Source organism: Mustela lutreola, chromosome 11 (assembly GCF_030435805.1).
Source record: "Mustela lutreola isolate mMusLut2 chromosome 11, mMusLut2.pri, whole genome shotgun sequence".
NCBI lineage: Eukaryota > Metazoa > Chordata > Mammalia > Carnivora > Mustelidae > Mustela > Mustela lutreola.
Window position 1 is genome coordinate 7,370,629 of NC_081300.1, and position 18,754 is coordinate 7,389,382.

An 18,754-nucleotide genomic window follows, 5' to 3' on the forward strand; every position below is an offset into this window, starting at 1 on the left:
CATTCTTCTACACATAGCTGTCCAATTTTCCCAGCACCATTATTGAAGAGACTGTCTTTTTTCCACTGTATATTTTTTCCTGTTTTGTCCAAGATTATTTGACCATAGAGTTGAGGGTCCATATCTGGGCTCTCTACTCTGTTCCACTGGTCTATGTGTCTGTTTATATGCCAGTACCATGCTTGGACATCTTATTTTATGAAGGTGGAGAGCTGGTTGATTTTTGGTGATGGTGTTTCTCCTGCCATGGAAACATGAGAAAATTTCCCCAAGATAGTTGGTCTTGCAGTCCTTGAGTTCTGGGTTTACTTACCTAAAAAAAAGGCTAAATTTGTTTTGTGAGATGCAGTCAGGGAATTGAGTTTTGCTTGGAGAGTAAGAGAAGAAGGTGACCCAACTTGGAAAGACTGTTGGATTCCATAGATTAAGGATTGGAGGCTTTTGTAGGACTTGGTGGTGGGCTGGCTCCTCAGCCCCCAGTAAGGAACCAAGCACCATGGGTTTTGGAGTTTCAGCCAGTATCTGCAGACCAAATATAATCTTGAGGGTGTGGAAGCTACCATTAAAAGTTGCCTTCTAATAAAATATTTTACAGTCATCTATTATTATATTACAAACTATCCCCAAACTTTGAATTGTTGTTGACTTACAACAAAATAGTTATACTACAATTTCTGGTTAAATCATTATCCAGCTGTTTACATTATTATAAGCAAGTAAATTTTTTAAAAGATTTTATTTCTTTATTTGACAAAAATCATTTTATTATATTGCACAGTTTTGTGGGTCTGGAATGCAACTATGGATCAGCTGGGTGATTCTTCTGTTCCATGTAGGTTTGACAAAAATGATTCTGGTATTCAGTTGGCAGATGGGCTGGCCTAGAGGGTCCCAGGATGTCTTCTGTACATGAAGACTCATGCACACATGCCTGGACAAGGATGGTTGAAGAACCAGTAGAACTAGGTGTATTAAGTAGAGCACCATGCATGACCTCCCAGCATGTGATATCAGTGTAACCAGACATTGTACCTGGTAGTTCAGGGCTCCTGGAGCGAATAAGGCAAAAGCAGCATGGTCTTGTATAATCTAGGCCCACACGTCACCTCATGTCACTTCTACTGTTGACTGGTAAAAACCATCACAAGCCAGCCCAGATAAAAGCAAAGGGCATATAACCCCACTCTGACTAGTACCAAAAACTTAACAGCCACTCTTTTAAACCACCACAACTATATAGACATGGACTTAGACCACTTGGAACTTCCAAAATGGACTGAAAATCAGGGGCCCTTCTGCAATTTTAGGAACTGCATAAACCATCAGAATTCATATATAACATGCCTAATGGAAACAGAACCAAAAGGAGGCTGACTGTTGGCTTAGTTATGTTTTTAATTACATTAAGAAAATATCAACTCTTATTTACTAAAGCTTTAAAAATATTACATATTGAAAAGATTTATTCACATAAAAAAGTAAAATGTTCTACAAAGCTTAAATAAAATACCTCTTCCTTGCCATATTAGTTTTCTATTGGCTGCTATAACACATACCACAAATTCAGTAGCTTCAAACAACACATATTTATTATATTACATTTCTGTAGGTCAGAGTCTGGCACAGGCCTCGCTCAGCTAAAATCTTCATGTCCACAGGGCACTTCCTTTCTGGAGGCTCCAGGGAAGAATCTGTTTTCCTTGTTCCTTCAGGTTCTTGGCAATATTAGGTCTTTGAGGTTGTAGAACTGAGGTCCCTGTTTCTTTGGTGAGGGTTGATCCTGACTCTTAGAGGCTACCTGTGTTCCTAGGGTCATGACCACTCCTGTGGGCACATCTCTCCCTCTCTCTCTATCTACTCTCTAACCTCAAAGGTTCATGTGATTGGATTCACTTAAATAATCCAGGATAATCTCCCAATCTCAAAATCCTTAATTAAATCACATCTGCAAAGTTCCTTTTACCATGCTACTTAACATAGTCATGTTTTCTGGGGATCAGGACAGAAGCATCTTTGGGAGGTTCTGCCTACCATACTCACTACTCCCCATCCCAATTCCAAAGTCTTTTTTGTTATACCAGTGTATAGCATGATTTCTGGATGTTCTTTTAATTTAACCCTTAACACTAAGATAATGATTTAACTCTTTTATGTGCCCACACATTCACACATACATACATATTCTGTCTTCCCCCATTCTCCCAAAAAGAGTTATACCACAATTTCTGGTTAAATCATTAACCAGCTGTTTATATTATTATAAGAAAGTAATTTTTTTTTCAGATTTCATTTATTTATTTGAGAGAGAGAGAACACAAGCCTGGGGAGAGACAGAAGAAGGGAAGCAGACTCCCTACTGAGTAGGGAGCCCAAAGCAGGGCTTGACCCAGGACCCCAAGACCATGCATGACCTGAGCTGAAGGCAGATGCTTAACTGACTCTGCCACTCAGGCATCCTTAAGCAAAGTAAATATTTTTATAACTAAAAACATGTTATGCTATGATTATTTCTTTCCTGTATAATTGCAATCACTATTTGCCATCTTTCTTTCACTCACTTAATTTTCTGTATATTGATCATCTTGGAAGTTTTCATCAGAATTGGAAATCATTTCTCAATACATTTTAACACAGCAAGAAATCTATCAAATGTTTTCCTTGCTTGAAAACATCCCTCCTTCACCTTATTCCCTTTCAGTGGAACTTGGATTGATTGCTATCCAATCTATTATAGCTATGGAACTGGAAATATTCTTTTAGTATCACTTCCAGAATTGACTTTTTATTTCTCCTGTGTTGAGGATCACCTGTCTCTTGGTCTACTCCCTTTTTAAATTTTTATTTTATTTATTTATTTATTGCTGGAGTACATGCACCAATAACTCTCTGAGAAAAGGTACATGATTTATTTTATTTTATTTTTTAGTTTGCATGTCTTAAAATCTTTTTTTTTTTATTCTACCCTCATATTTGCTTAATGTTTAGGTTTTGTATAGTATGCTGGGTTGGACTTCTTCCTCCCCCTTCTCTTAAATGATGTCAAGATTTGAGTGAGGATGGTGTGGGGAGCGGCCCTTATGGTATCTTATAGCAAAGGAATAACAGAGGTCAATTGTGAAGAGGGGGTTAACCAGAATGACATCTGCACCACAAGTTTGTTCTTAGGCACATCGTTTTTATGAAAGAGCAGATGGTATTTGAGGATCTGGGAAAGGATTCCTTTACACTGTCTATGCTTGCATATTTTAGAACAGTTATCATGTACTTAAATTCTTGACTTTCATATACCTAACCAATTTGAACTCTTCATATACTTAACCAGTTTGAATGATATTCTAAAGCATCAACTCTTCCTGGAAGAGGGGTACCTCCAGGAGTAGAGAGACAAAAAACACTGGCTCTCTCATTCTCTCATTCTTTTTCCCTTACCATCCCTCAGGACCAGAAACAAAAAGCTTTAGAAAACAAAAGTAATTTTTTCTGCTCTACCACATCCTTCTTCCACCCTAAAAAATGGTTCGATGGCCTCGTTGTGGAGTCTGTTGGTTAATGACCCAAATTTCTCTAGAGTTTGGAATATTTATAAATAAAATCACCAATAATGACAATTTTCATTTATTTTTCCTTTTAAAATTTATATCAGAAATTTATATGGTCCCCTTTGAAAGATGATAAGAATTTAAGAAATATATACATTATAAATTTTTTTAAAAGACTCACAATTTGTAAAGATTCAAGATAAAGAAAAAAAGAAAGACTTCAATGATTTTCTAATCATATTTATCATGAACAATTTTGGCCTATGTTTCTACTAATGAAAACCATTATTAATTTTAGTCAAGCTTTAAAGAAAGTAATCAAGTCCTAGAGATTGGATATTACGGTAATGTTATAACCTTATTTTCCAGGCTTTCATAATCTCCTTGTAGATACCAGACAGTTTTATAGTGAACAGTTAAACAGTCTATGATTAACTGCTAAAATGAGAGCTATAAGCATATAATATCTGACTCCATATCATGAAAGACCCAGGTTATTAGCAAATGTGCTGCAGAACTTTATCCTATAATCTACTTAAATAAAAAATAAAAGTTACTAAGCTGTAAGTTGGTGAGAAATGCAACAGAAAAATTCATAGTAAAACTCAAAACAGATCATCTTAATATATATATTCAACCTCCCGGTCCAAGCATATTCATGTCTAACACAAGTTCTGCATAGAAACAAACATGATACTAAAATTGAATTTTTACCCTAAAGCTAACATGGAAATGAAAACTGAAGAAAAAAAAAAGTACATTTATTTCTTTTACCGAGATTTTTCCTAAGATTTTTAAGTTATTTGTACATTTGGACCTTTTGCATTTTAACTTCCTCTGAGAACAATAGAAGTAGATTCCCACCCTGTTACAACCTTATCAGCCAGGTCTATGGAGAAATCCTTTCAACTAAAACAGTTAACAAGGTTAAAATCTAGATTCTATCAATTAATGATGAAAGTTAGCAATTTAGTAATTGATCAATGTTACATGTTTAATGAACTTAGATGAACACTTTCATGCCTTTGAACTAACAACTCATATTAATTAATTCAGTTAAATGCAGAATTCATCTTTGATCTCCCTATCACATAGCAAATGTAGACAGCTTGAAAAGCCATAAATGGCTACAAACAATGTAAACGTGCAGGAATTTCAGTATAGAAAAGCAGAAAGGAAAAAAAAAATCTAGAGCCGGTCCAAATTGTTCTAAAAACTAAAGTTTAGATTTCCCTTTCTATTTGGCATTTGCTGAATTTCTGGATTCCACCAATTGTCTTTAAATTCTAAACAGTGAAAAACTGCTTCCTCAGAAGTACTGGGGGGAAAAAAAAGAGGAAAGAAAAAGGAAACTAAATTGCTTTTTAAAGCATTCAAAACCAACTGTCAAAGGTCATTGCTGGGGAAATAAGCAGCCAGTATTTGAGTGAGACCTCAAAGTATAAATATCAACTGTTGTAGTCCATGCCTTGGCTCTACTTCTCAACTGAAGACTTCCAAAATTACATGGTTTCTAGTAAGTGAATTACATTTACATTTTTCCCATAATCAAAGAATCCAGATCAAAGCTTGATTTCATAATCTTGTTGTTTCCTGAAGAGGTGTTCTGTAGTGAAAATGAGGTCATTGCCTTGGTAAATTGAGAGACCAGCTCAGAAAGTTACCAAAACTATGAAAAAACTGGTTTTGTGATTTAAGGATGTACAAGCACATTTTATTGAGAGCCACAAGGTCCCAGGAAAGTACTGATGTATATTTTTGCCTCATGCTTTGGCATATTTTTTTTTTTTCATTACAATGGTTACATTTGGAGATCCATAAGGAAGAGCAGTGCTATACCAAAGGAAGGAAAAGGGGTTGGGCATTTTAACCTTTAATGGAATAATTTCAGCAATTTAAATTTCCTTTTAGCTTTAATCTATTCATATGCTAAGACTGGAGGAAATATTTTGGGATTGACTCTCTACCCCCAAAAATCAATTCTTGTTTTTAAAAAGGGAGTTTTTGTTATATACTGGAGAAATATGCACAAGTGCAAACAGAATTAGTACAAATGCTATCTCTGGAATAAAAACAAAGGCTGGGTTGGGGTTAAAAGGCTCCTGGGATGGAGGCCACAAGAGCACGGTAAAAGCAAATTAACTACAGGATGTTTTCCATCCAGAGTGGATTCATCTACTGACAATGAAAGGGGAAAAAGTTCTCTTGGTTATGGATTGGGTTTGTCTAGAATTTTTAAACAATCAAAATACCATTGTAGGGCCATATGTCTGTGAGAAATATCATTACAACTAAACATTTAACTAAAGAAGGAAAAAATTGAAGTTTTGCCCATTAGCCAATACTAAGTTCTTTAAATTGTTATCATCAAAGTTGCTCGTTTAAATAATCCAGTAAGACAAATATTTTTCTTTATTTCAATAAATGGGTCAAAATGTACAAGCAATACCTGGTAATGTTCTATAGAGTTCATTCTGGGCACAGCTGCAGAATCTTTATACCACCAGACAAGTTTTTTAAGAAAACAATGAAAATTGGCAATGCAGATGCTATAGGAAATTTTATGCTTAGGCAATCTTGCATCTATTCTGTAATTCATGTATCTGAAACTTGCTAGCTATTGAAAGATTGTTCATCAGAGTTGTTCTTAATTAAGATACTTTTGAATTTTTAAATATGTTTTAGTTTAGACAATATTTATTAAAATTTAAATATAATAAAACCAGTAGCAAGTTAAGATAGTTTCCCCTCTCTGTGTTCCTCATCTTAATGCTCCTTAAAAATCATTGAATTTTTTGGGGGTGCCTGGGCAGCTCAGCCGTTAAGCAGCTGCCTTTGGCTCAGGTCATGATCCCAGGGTCCTGGGATCAAGCCCTGCATCGGGCTCCCTGCTCATTGGGAAGCCTGCTTTCCCCTCTCCCACTCCCCCTGCTTGTGTTCCCTTTCTCACTGAGTCTCTCTCTGTCAAATAAATAAAATCTTAAAAAAAAAAAAAAATCACTGAATTTTTAAATTAAGAATTCCAAATAGTGTGTTCCCTTTTCTTCTCACTCCTTTGGCCCGAACATCTAGAAAAGGCTTTATTTTGACATGATTTTTACATTTTCTTTTATCTCTATTAAACTCATGTACACTGAGTGATGTAATCACTAGATTTACTAGGTTAATAAATGGTAGTTGAAGATATATAACACAACAATTTCTGACTCGAGATGAGCTCCCTCAGAATGAGCACAGAAAGGAAATTTTTCAATCAGTAAAGCTTGTTCAGCCATTAATGAATCAATAAAAAATTTTTAAATCACATGACACCTAAAAGATTTCAAATGTTTTTACATAATTTTCCAAGAAATAGTCAACACTGGTATACTATACTGTCTCACACCTCTACATTCCAGGTTCTTTATTCCTTGAGAGGCCAGATAATTTCACTATTCCACAAAAAAACAAAACTAAACTAAACAAACACCACACACACACACACACACAAAATCCCTAATTATGCCTGTAAGTAGGTGACCTTACTCTATTATTCTTACTCTATACAAAGAATGTGAAATATACCACAATATTTGAATATGTTTCATATAAATTGTTCATTTAATTGTAGGTACTTTAGTGGTAAAGTACCTATATTTTTATACATGTTTAAGTGTTTTTATTTTATTAGCAGATGTTCTTTATTCATTAACATATCTCCCTAGACTGAAACATTCAGATACTACCTTCCCTACTTTCCCAATAAGGAGGGAGCAACCCTCAGAACAGACTCCTGTTTCCTGACCACAGGAGTAGCCATGTGACCCATCATTCTGGCCACAGTGAAGCATGAACATGTGATCCAGTTAAAGCAATGTGGAGTCCTGCCTAGGACTCTCTGCTGGACCTTAGTGGAAAGGAATTCCAATTCTCTGCTGATGACACAACTCTAACAATGTGACCACAGGACGGCCAGCCGCTAGGTTCCCCACCTCATGGAAAAGTTTGAGAGAATAAAGTTGATGTCCTGACCATGGCTAACCAGGCTCAGGACAGCACAAACTTCCAGGTTTGAGTTCCTGAGACCCACCAACCAAACCACAAAATTAGAATCTCTGGTTTGGGAAAGTAGGGGCATTCCTTCTTTAACAATGGAGTCAATGACATTCTGCTTCCAGTAACACCTCCCCAAAACAAAACTAGTTAGGTCTTGCTGAATCCTATCTTTCCTTGACACTCATCTCCCTTACAATGACTTTTACAGTCCTGGCACATAATAGGAGCTCAATAAATACGTTCTGAGTGAACGAATGAATGAATCAATGAATTTGTTAGCACTGAACTATACTGTACAGTTAGTGAAGGTGAGTTAGTAAACATAGGAACACAGTAATTTAGAGCTCACATTGAGAGGTGTCTTTAAATGGCTCTGTAAGCATATAGTCTTTTCTGGGTACCATATTCAGCTTAAGCACAGAACACCCAAAGAAAGTGAGGGTCCCATGGAGAGAGGAATCTGGTGCTATACAAATGGGGCAAGAGACTTCGGGCTAAAAGCTGGAGAAATAGGTCTCCCAGCCACCAAATGGGATCTGAGCCACCTCAACTGTTATGGATGGAATGCCTGTGTCTCCCTAAAAGTCATGTTGCAACCTCCAAACTTACCTAATGTGACAGTATTTGTAGGTGAGAATTTGGGGGGGTAAATAGATTTAGATGAGAGCATAAGGGTGGGCCTCCCATGATGGGATGCGTGTCCTTAAAAGACCCCAAAGAGCTTGCTTCCTCTCTATCTGCACATATGGAGGAAAGGCCATGTGAGGACACAGGAAGAAGGTGCTGTGAGCAACCCAACAAGAGAGGCCTTACCAGACTTGGATCCTGCTGGCACCTTGATCTTGAACTAGTAATCTCCAGAACTGTGAAAAATAAATACCTGCTGTTTAAACCACGCAGTCTATGGTATTGGTTAAAGCAGCCCAAGCTAAGACAAATTTTCTTATCAGGATCAGGCCCTATGTCTCAGAGTCCGCCTCACTACAGAATGTGACGGCTAGTCTCAGCTCCCCGCAGAACACTTAATTTTATTTAAGATAAGTTTTACTGTGTTTACTGAGGCTATACAAAGCATAATAAAATTTACATTTTATAAAGTCATACGATTTGTTCACTCTGAATTTTATTTGGCTACTATTTTTCTACTAGGTTGAGTTCCATGATTGACTGTTGAATATAATAAACATTTATTATGTACCTTTTACATACTAAATTCATTCTAGATCAGGGGATATTGAAGAAAATGCCTGTCCTTATAGAGTTTATATTCTAGTCGAAGAGGGATGAGGTGAAACAGGGGATAAACCAACAAACATGTAAACAAATAAACATGTAGTATGTTATATAGTGACCTCCAGTTCTGGGCATGACAAACCCTTTCATATCTGTTTAACTATCTCATCAAAAACAACTACAGGAAAACATGAAGAAGGCCCTGGAGAGTAACCAAATGTGACAGATTACAATGCTCAAAGCAGGAGAACATAGGAGGTCCACATTTACCCTGTCATTTTCCCAAGCACATTTTCCAAAAGGCAGAACATAGGAAAAGTGTCCAAGTTGAATGGCAGTCTTAGCAGAAAAAGAGACAACAGTCAGTATTTGGAGCTGTCAAAGCATTTGGATATGAGCAAAACCAAAGAAAGAAGAGAATCACAGAGAAAAAGCCTAAAGATCTTCACACAAAGTCCTCCCAAGGCATTGTCTGACCCTGAAATTTTTCATGGACAGTGTAAGCCTTCCTGAAGAAGAAAACAAAGAACCCTGGGGAAAAAAACAGAACAGGGCGGCTAAAGAGTCAAACAGAACCTTTAGCATCTAAGAATTACTGGGGAAACAGAGGTCAGAGTTCAAGGTAGAATGATCTTGGTAAACATTCAAGCTTGAATTTGAGATCCTAGAGTAGCCGGGAAGCATAGCTTTGTCATAAAACTAAGGGGATAACCTTAAACAGACCAGACTTAACAATGCTTGCAATCAAATTTCAAAAGAATCAAGATGATCTGCCAATTTCCTAGCTACCTTCCAGAAGAAAATTAGACCTCTTCGGAAGAACAGAGTAACAGTCCAGAGTTCTTAAAATGTTTTAACCATAAGATTCATCATCCAGACAAAAATCACCAGGGGTGAGACATAAGAGGGTGGAGGAGTAGCAGACTGAAATGACATCAGATCCCAGGAGTTCAGCTAGATAGGTATCAAACCATTCCAAACATACAAACTCAACAGGAGAGAGAAGAGAAGAGCAGCAATTCTAGGAAAAGAAAATTGACCACTTTATGAAACGTAGGAGGAGCAGAGAAGTGAGTCCCAAGGGATGGGAAGATAGATTGCGGGGGCGGGGGGGCGGGGGGAGGCTGGCTCCCGGCAAGCAGCGGAGTGGCGGAGCACAAAATCAGAACTTTTAGAAGTCTGCTCCACTGAGGGACATCGCTCCAGAGGCCAGGACGGGAGACCCTTGTGAGGACAGTATGGTCTCAGGTCCTGTGGGGTCACAGAAAGATTGGGGGTGCCAGAGTGTGGCAAAGCTGCCAGGTATTGGAGTGGGGAAGCCGACTACAAAGACAGAGCCAGAGAGTTAGCTTTCAGCTCGGGGTTACCTGAAACTGATCCGTGGCACAGTCAGACCACTGCTCTTTGAGCAGAGACCCCACAAGTGACAGACCCGGGGAGACTCACTTTCCTCCGCCGGGAGAAACAGTGTCGCAGGAATCTGCTGGTTTTGGAGACTCCAAATGGGGATGTGCGCCAGAGATACAAACACTCAATCACAGGCAGGTGAGCTCCGAGTGTAGCCAGAGACCAGGGAGATAGGAGTGATTGATTTTCTCTGAGGGTGAACTGAAGAGTGGGGCCCCAAGCTCTTGGCTCCTCCAAGCCAGAGATTGGGAGGCCTCCCATCCTCCAAAGCTGTTGGAAAAGCGTTGAGGGAACAAAAGCTCCAAGAGCGAACCTGAGCAGATTATTTAGCCCAGCCCCTGGCAAGAGCGGTGCAATTCCACCTCAGGCAAAGACATTTGAGAATCACAGCAAGAGGCCCTTCCTGCAGAAGATCCGCAAGAACATCCAGCCAGACCAAGCTCACCAATCAAGGAGAACAGCAGAACTCCAGAGCTAGAGAAAAGCAATACATAGAATTCATGGCTTTTCCCCATAATCCTTTAGTCTTGCAAAGTTAAATTTTTTAAATTTTACTTTTTTTCTTGTTCTATATTTTTAACCTTTCCTCTTTCTGCTTTTAATGTTTTTTAACTAGTTTAACAATATCTTTCTAAAAAATCTTTTTAAACCATATTATCATAATCATATTTTATCCCTTCATTATATTTAACCTTATTTTTTGTATATCTATAGGTTTTGGGTTTTTTTCTAAAAACTTTTGGGATACAGTTTCTTATAACAGACCAAAATATACCCTAATCTAGCACATGGCTTAGTTCTAGTCTCCAGACTAATCACATTCTTTTTTTTTCCCCTCTTCCTTTTTCTAACCAACTTATCAATTATTTTTTAGAATTTTTTTTAAATTTTCACCTTTACAATCATATTCCATCCCTTCATTGTGTTTACCCTTATTTTCGTGTATATATAAGTCTTTATTTCTTTAAAATTTTGGGAGGTAGTTTCTTCTAAGAGACCAAAATACACCCAAAATCAAGTGGGTGGCTCAAGACTGGGTTCTATTCACCAGTCTATATATATATATATATATATATATATATATATATATACATACAGAGAGAGAGAGAGAGAGAGATAATACACACACACAATATTTTTATTATATATATTTAGTATATAAAATAATATAAAATTAATTATAAAATATATTATATTTTAAAATAATTTTAATAAAATATATTAATTAATAATATAATAAATATATTTATTATATATATAATACACACACAATATTTTATTTTTTATTTAATTGCTTTTTTCCTCCTTTCTTCTCCCACAGTTTTGAATCTCTTCAGATTTGGTTAGCGTTTATTTTTCTGGGGTCATTGCCACCTGTTTAGTATTTTATTCTCTCGTTCATATATTCTTACCTGGACAAAATGACAAGGCAGAAAAACTCACCACAAAGAAAAGAACAAGAGGTAGTACCAACAGCTAGAAACCTAATCAATACAGACATTGGTAATATGTCAGAACTAGAGTTAAGAAAGACGATTCTGAAGGTGCTAGCTGGGCTTGAAAAAGGCAAGGAAGATATTAGAGAAACCTTTTCTGGAGAAATAAAATCCCTTTCTGGAGAAATAAAAGAACTAAAATCTAACCAAGTTGAAATAAAGAAAGCTACTAAAGAGATGTGGTCAAAAATGGAGACTCTTACTGCTAGGATAAATGATGCAGAAGAGAGAATTAGTGATATAGGAGATCAAATGACAGAGAATAAAGAAGCTGAGCAAAAGAGAGACAAACAACTACTGCACCAAAATTCAGAGATAAGTGATACCATAAGATGAGACAATATGAAAATAACTGGGATTCCAGAAGAAGAAAGAGAGAGGGGGCAGAAGGTATATTGGAGAGAATTATAGTAGAGACTTTCCCTAATCAGAATCCAGGAGGTAAAGAGAACCCCTCTTAAAATCAATAAAAATAGGTCCATACCCCATCATCTAATAGTAAAACTTACAAGTCTTAGTGACAAAAAGAAAATCCCGAAAGCAGCACGGGACAAGAAGTCTGTATCATTAAGTGATAGAAATATTAGATTAGCAGTAGTCTTATCCACAGAGACCTGGCAGGCCAGAAAGGACTGGCATGATATATTCAGAGCACTAAATGAGAAAAACATGCAGCCAAGAATACTACATCCAGTTAGGCTGTCATTGAAAATAAAAGGAGAGATGAAAAGCTTACAGGAAAAACAAAAACTAAAAGAATTTGCAAACACCAAACCAGCCCTACAGGAAATATTGAAAGGGGTCCTCTAAGCAAGAAGAGAGCCTAAAAGTAGTAGACCAGAAAGGAACAGAGACAATACATAGTAACAGTCACCTTACAGGCAATACAGTGGCACTAAATTCATATCTCTCAATAGTTATCCAGAATGTAAATGGGCTAAATGCCCCAATCAAAAGACACAGGATTTCAGAATGAATAAAAAAATAAGACCCATTCATATGCTGTCTATAAGAAACTCATTTAGACCCAAAGACACCTCCAGATTTAAAGTGAGGGGGTGGAAAACAATTTACCATGCTAATGGACATCAAAAGAAAACAGGGGAGGCAATCCTTATACCAGATAAATTAGATTTTAAGTCAAAGACTATAAAAAGAGATGAGGAAGGATACTAAAAGGGTCAGTCCAACAAGAAGACCTAACAATTTTAAATATCTATGCCCCTAACATGGGAGCAGCCAATTATACAAACCAATTAATAACAAAATCAAAGGAACACATTGATAATACAATAGTAAGGGACTTTAACAACCCCCCTCACTGAAGTGGACAGATCATCCAAGCAAAAGATTATCAGGGAAATAAAGGCCTTAAATGAGACACTGGACCAGATGGACATCGCAGATATATTCAGAACATTCCATCCCAAAGCAATATAATACACAATCTTTCCTAGGGCACATGGAACATTCTCCAGAATAGATCACATTCTGGGTCACAAATTGGGTCTCAACCAGTAGCAAAAGATTGGGATCATTCTCTGTATATTTTCAAACCACAATGATCTGAAGCAAGAACTCAATCACAAGAGAAAAGTTGGAAAGAACTCAAATAATGGAGGCTAAAGAGCGTCCTACCAAAGAATGAATGGGTCAACCAGGAAATTAAAGAAGAAGTAAAAAAATTCATGGAAAAAAATGAAAATTAAAACACAACATTTCAAAAGAAAAAAAAAAAACACACAACATTTCAAAATCTATGGACATAGCAAAGGCAGTCCTGAGAGGAAAGTATATAGTGATACAAGCCTTTCTCAAGAAACAAGAATGGTCTCAAGTACACAACCTAACTCTACACCTAAAGTAGCTAGAGAAAGAACAGCAAAAAAAGCCTAAACCCAGCAAGGGAACAGAAATCACAAAGCTCAGAGCAGAAATCAAGAAATAGAAGCCAAAAGAATGGTAGAAAATATGAATGAAACTAGGAGCTGGTTCTTTGAAAGAATTAGTAAGATGATAAACCCCTGGACAGACTTATCGACAATGTGGAGGAAATGGATGCATTCTTAGAGACACATTAACTACTGAAACTGAACAAGGAAGAAACAGAAAACTTGAACAGACCCAAAACCAGTAAGGAAATTGAAGGGGTCTTCAAAAACCTCCCAAAAACAAGAGCCCATGGCCAGATGGCATCCCAGGGGAATTCTACCAAACATTTAATGAAGAATTAATACCTATTCTCCTGAAACTGTTTCAAAAAATAGAAATAGAAGGAAAACTGCCAAACTCATCTTATGAGGCCAGCATTACCTTGATCCCAAAACCAGACAAAGACCCCACCAAAAAGGAGAATTACACACCAATATCCCTGATGAATACAGATGCAAAAATTCTCACCTAAATACTAGCCAATAGGACCCAACAGTACATTAAAAAGATTATTCACCAGGACCAAGTGGGATTTATTCTTGGGCTAACATGGCTGGTTCAACATCCGTAAATCAATCAATGTGATACATTAATAAAAGAAAGAACAAGAATCATATACTCTTAATAGATGCTGAAAAAGCATTTGACAGGCGTGCCTGGGTAGCTCAGTGTGCTAAAGCCTCTGCCTTTGGCTCAGGTCATGATCCCAGGCTCCTGGGATCAAGCCCTGCAGGTGGCTCTCTGCTCAGCAGGGAAACTACCTCCCCCTACCTGCCTCTCTGCCTACTTGTGATCTCTGACAATAAATTTTTAAAAATCTTTTTTTTTCTTTTAGATTTTATTTGTTTATTTGACGGACAGAGATCACAAGTAGGCAAAGAGGCAGGCAGAGAGAGAGAGAGAGGGAAGCAGGCTCCCTGCTGAGCAGAGAGCCCAATGCAGGACTCAATCCCAGGACCCTGAGATCATGACCTGAGCCGAAGGCAGCGGCTTAACCCACTGAGCCACCCAGGCGCCCACAATTTTAAAAATCTGAAAAAAAAAAAAAAAAAAGCATTTGACAAAGTACAGCATCCTTTCTCAATCAAAACTCTTCAAAGTGTAGTGATACCTTAATATCATTAAAGCCATCTATGAAAAACCCACAGCAAATATCATTCTCAATGGGGAAAAACTGAGAGCTTTTCCCCTAAGGGCAGGAACATGGCAGGGATGTCCACTACCACCACTGCTATTCAACATAGTACTAGAAGTACTAGCCTCAACAATCAGACAACAAAAAGAAATTAAAGGCATCCGAATCAGCAAAGAAGAAGTCAAACTCTCACTCTTTGCAGATGATATGATACTTTATGTGGAAGACCCAAAAGACTCCACTCCAAAACTGCTAGAACTTGTATAAGAATTCAGAAAAGTGTCAGGATATAAAATCAATGCACAGATATCAGTTGCATTTCTATACCCCAACAACAAGACAGAAGAAAGAGAAATTAAGGAGTCAATCCCACTTACAATTGTACCCCAAACCATAAGATACCTAGGAATAAATCTAACCAAAGAGGCAAAGAATCTGTACTCAGAAAACTATAAAGTACTCATGAAAGAAACTAAGGAAGACACAAAGAAATGGGAAAACATTCCATGCTCATGGATTGGGAGAACAAATATTGTGAAAATGTCTATGCTATCTATAGCAATCTACACAATGCAATCCCAATCAAAATACCATCAATTTTTTTTTCAACGAAATGGAACAAATAATCCTAAAATTTATATGGAACCAGAAAAGACCCCGAATAGCCAGAGGAATGTTGAAAAAGAAAGCCAAAGTTGGTGGTATCACAATTCCAAACTTCAAGCTCTATTACAAAGCTGTCATCATCAAGACTGTATGGTACTGGCACAAAAACAGACACAAAGAACAATGAAATGGAATAGAGAGCCCAGAAATAGACCCTCAACTCTATGGTCAACTAATCTCCGACAAAGCAGGAAAGAATGTCCAATGGAAAAAAGTCTCCTAAACAAATGGTGCTGGGGAAATTGGACAGCCACATGCAGAGGAATGGAACTGGACCATTTCCTTACACCACACACAAAAATAGACTCAAAATGGATGAAAGACCTCAATGTGAGAAAGGAATCCATCAAAGTCCTTGAGGCGAACACAGGCAGCAACCTCTTCGTCCTCAGCTGCAGCAACTTCTTCCTAGGAACGTCGCCAAAGACAAGGGAAGCAAGGGCAAAATGAACTGTTGGGACTCCATCAAGATCAAAAGCTTTTGCACAGCAAAGGAAACAGTCAACAAAACCAAAAGACAACTGACAGAATGGGAGAAGATATTTGCAAATGACATACCAGATAAAGGGCTAGTATTCAGAATGTATAAAGAACTTACAAACTCAACACCCAAAGAACAACTAATCTAATCAAAGAATGGGCAGAGGACATGAACAGACATTTCTGCAAAGAACACATCCAGAGGGCCATTAGACACATGAAAAAGTGTTCAACATCACTCGGCGTCAGGGAAATACACATCAAAACCTCAAAGAGATACCACCTCAAACCAGTCAGAATGGCTAAAATTAACAAGTCAGGAAATGACAGATGATGGTGAGGATGTGGAGAAACGGGAACCCTCCTACATTGTTGATGGGAATGCAAACTGGTGCAGGCACTCTGGAAAATAGCACAGAGGTTCCTCAGAAAGTTGAAAATAGCTACCCTATGACCCAGCAATAGCACTAGGTATTTACCCTAAAGATACAAATGTAACAATACAAATGTAGTCATCCAAAGAGGCACATGCACCCGTATGTTTATAGCAGCAATGTCCACAATAGCAAAACTATGGAAAGAACCTAGACGTTCATCAACAGATGAATGGATAAAGATGTGGTGTATATATACAATGGAATACTATGCAGCCATCAAAAGATATGAAATCCTGCCATTTGCATTGATGTGGATGGAACTAGAGGGTAATGCTGAGTGAAATAAGTCAATCAGAGAAAGACAATTATCATATGATCTCCCTGATATGAGGAATTTGAGAGGCAGAGTGGAGGGTTGTGGGGGGTAGGGAAGGAAAATATGAAACAAGATGGGATTGGGAGGGAGACAAACCATAAGAGACTCTTAATCTCACAGAACAAACTGAGGGTTGCTGGGGGGGGGGGGCGTGTGTGGAAAGGGTGGTTGTGTTATTGACCTTGGGGAAGGATGTGCTACGGTGAGTGCTTTGAAGTATGTAAGGCTGATCATTCACAATCCTGTACCCCGGGGCAAATAATACATTATATGTTAATAAAAATAGTTAATTCAAAAATTACCAGGAATGCTTAAAAACAACAAACAACAAAAATAGGGCCAAAGGACCGCAAGTCAGGCAATAAGGAAAAAACACAATGAAATGGATCCAGATGAAAAAAAATCTCAGCTGAAAAATGGAAACTACCATAGAACCAAATAGAAAGTGGAATCAAAGAACACCATTAAAAATTTACAAGCTAGGCGTAACCAAAAAACTGGAAATCATAGATGGGAGGATTAGGTAACTCAAAGATAGATCAATAAAAATGATACAGTATGAAGAGGTGAGAGAATGGTTGAAAAAATAAAGAGTTTCGATGATATTTAGGGGAGTAACAGTCTAATACACATGAAATTGGAAGTCTACCAGGAAAGAACAAGAAAGGGATAGAAAAAGAAATTAAAGAAATAATGATGAAAAATTTCCTGAAGTTAGCAAAAGAAAAGGAAAAAAAAAAGATTTAGAGATCCAAGAAACACAACAAAATCCAAATAGGATCAATTCAAAGAGAACCACACCTCAGCACATAAATAATTGGACTACTGAAAAATAAAGACAAAGAAAAACTAAAATATAAAAAGAAGTAAGAAAGAACAGGAAAAATCTTAAAAGTGTGCGTTGGTCGGTAGTGAAAGAATTACACCTAATTTACAGAGAAAGAACAGTGCAAATGGCAGCTGTTTTATCATCAGCAAGAACAGGGTCCAGAAGACCATGGCATGACATTTTAAAAGTAGTTACAGAGCAAAGGAAAAGGTCAACCTAGAATTCTATACCCATTGAAAATATCTTTCAAAAACAAAGGGTAAAATGAAGATAATTCTGTTAAAGAAAAGTTGAGAGAATTCATTGCCTTCAGATTTACATCATTGGAAACACTGAAATGCAATTTTTTAAAAGATTTATTTATTTATTTTAGAATGAGTCATGGTAGGGGCAAAGGAAGAGAATCTTCAAGCTGACTCCCCACTGAGCACAGAATCCAATGTAGGACTTGATCTCAGTACCCTGAGATCACAACATGAGCCAAAACCAAGAGTCCACAATCATCTGAGACCCAGGCACCCTGAAATGCCTTTTAAATAGGATTTAGCTATTTTCAGTTTCAGTTAATTGTCCTAAACTTGCCAGGCTGGTCATATGTACTGATAGAGTTTAGGACAACTATTCAAAGTTTATAACAAAGAGATTATTTCTGTTTTAATGATAGTGGGCTAGCTATAATATAAATGGCTATTTTCCGTAAGTGGGGAAGGAAATTTACCTTGAATTCATCAAAAGGATTACCATAGGAACAGAGATGGTGATTTTTTTCCTATCCATTTAGGTGCAGGCCAAGAAGTTAGAATGTAGAGTGTAAGTATAGTTACAACTACTTCCAGAAGGAAGTTCCTGTTCAGGATGTACTTACTACAAAATGACAGGAAGTTTAAGAGAAATGGCTGAGCTTGGGTATATGAATAAGAAAGAGAGGATGGAAGGTTTCTTTAGTCTGCTAGAAAGCATAAAACTGTGGCTCCTTGCATAACAGGGCACAAGTGTCTCAGGCAATCTGATCAAACACATAAGCAAAAAGAAGTAACATTTTCCTTTATGCACAAAACATGTGGAGAAGTCCTGCCAAGAGTTACAATTCAACTTTACCTAATCGTGTTCCTATATTAGCATATCAGACAGTTTTCTTTTAAGTGAACCTTTCCAAGGCCATGCAAGGGAAAGCCATGTTCCCATCCTCAGGATTAAAAGGTGAAGCTCATAAGATACACAAGTCAGGCCCCATAAGTGGTTACCTGTC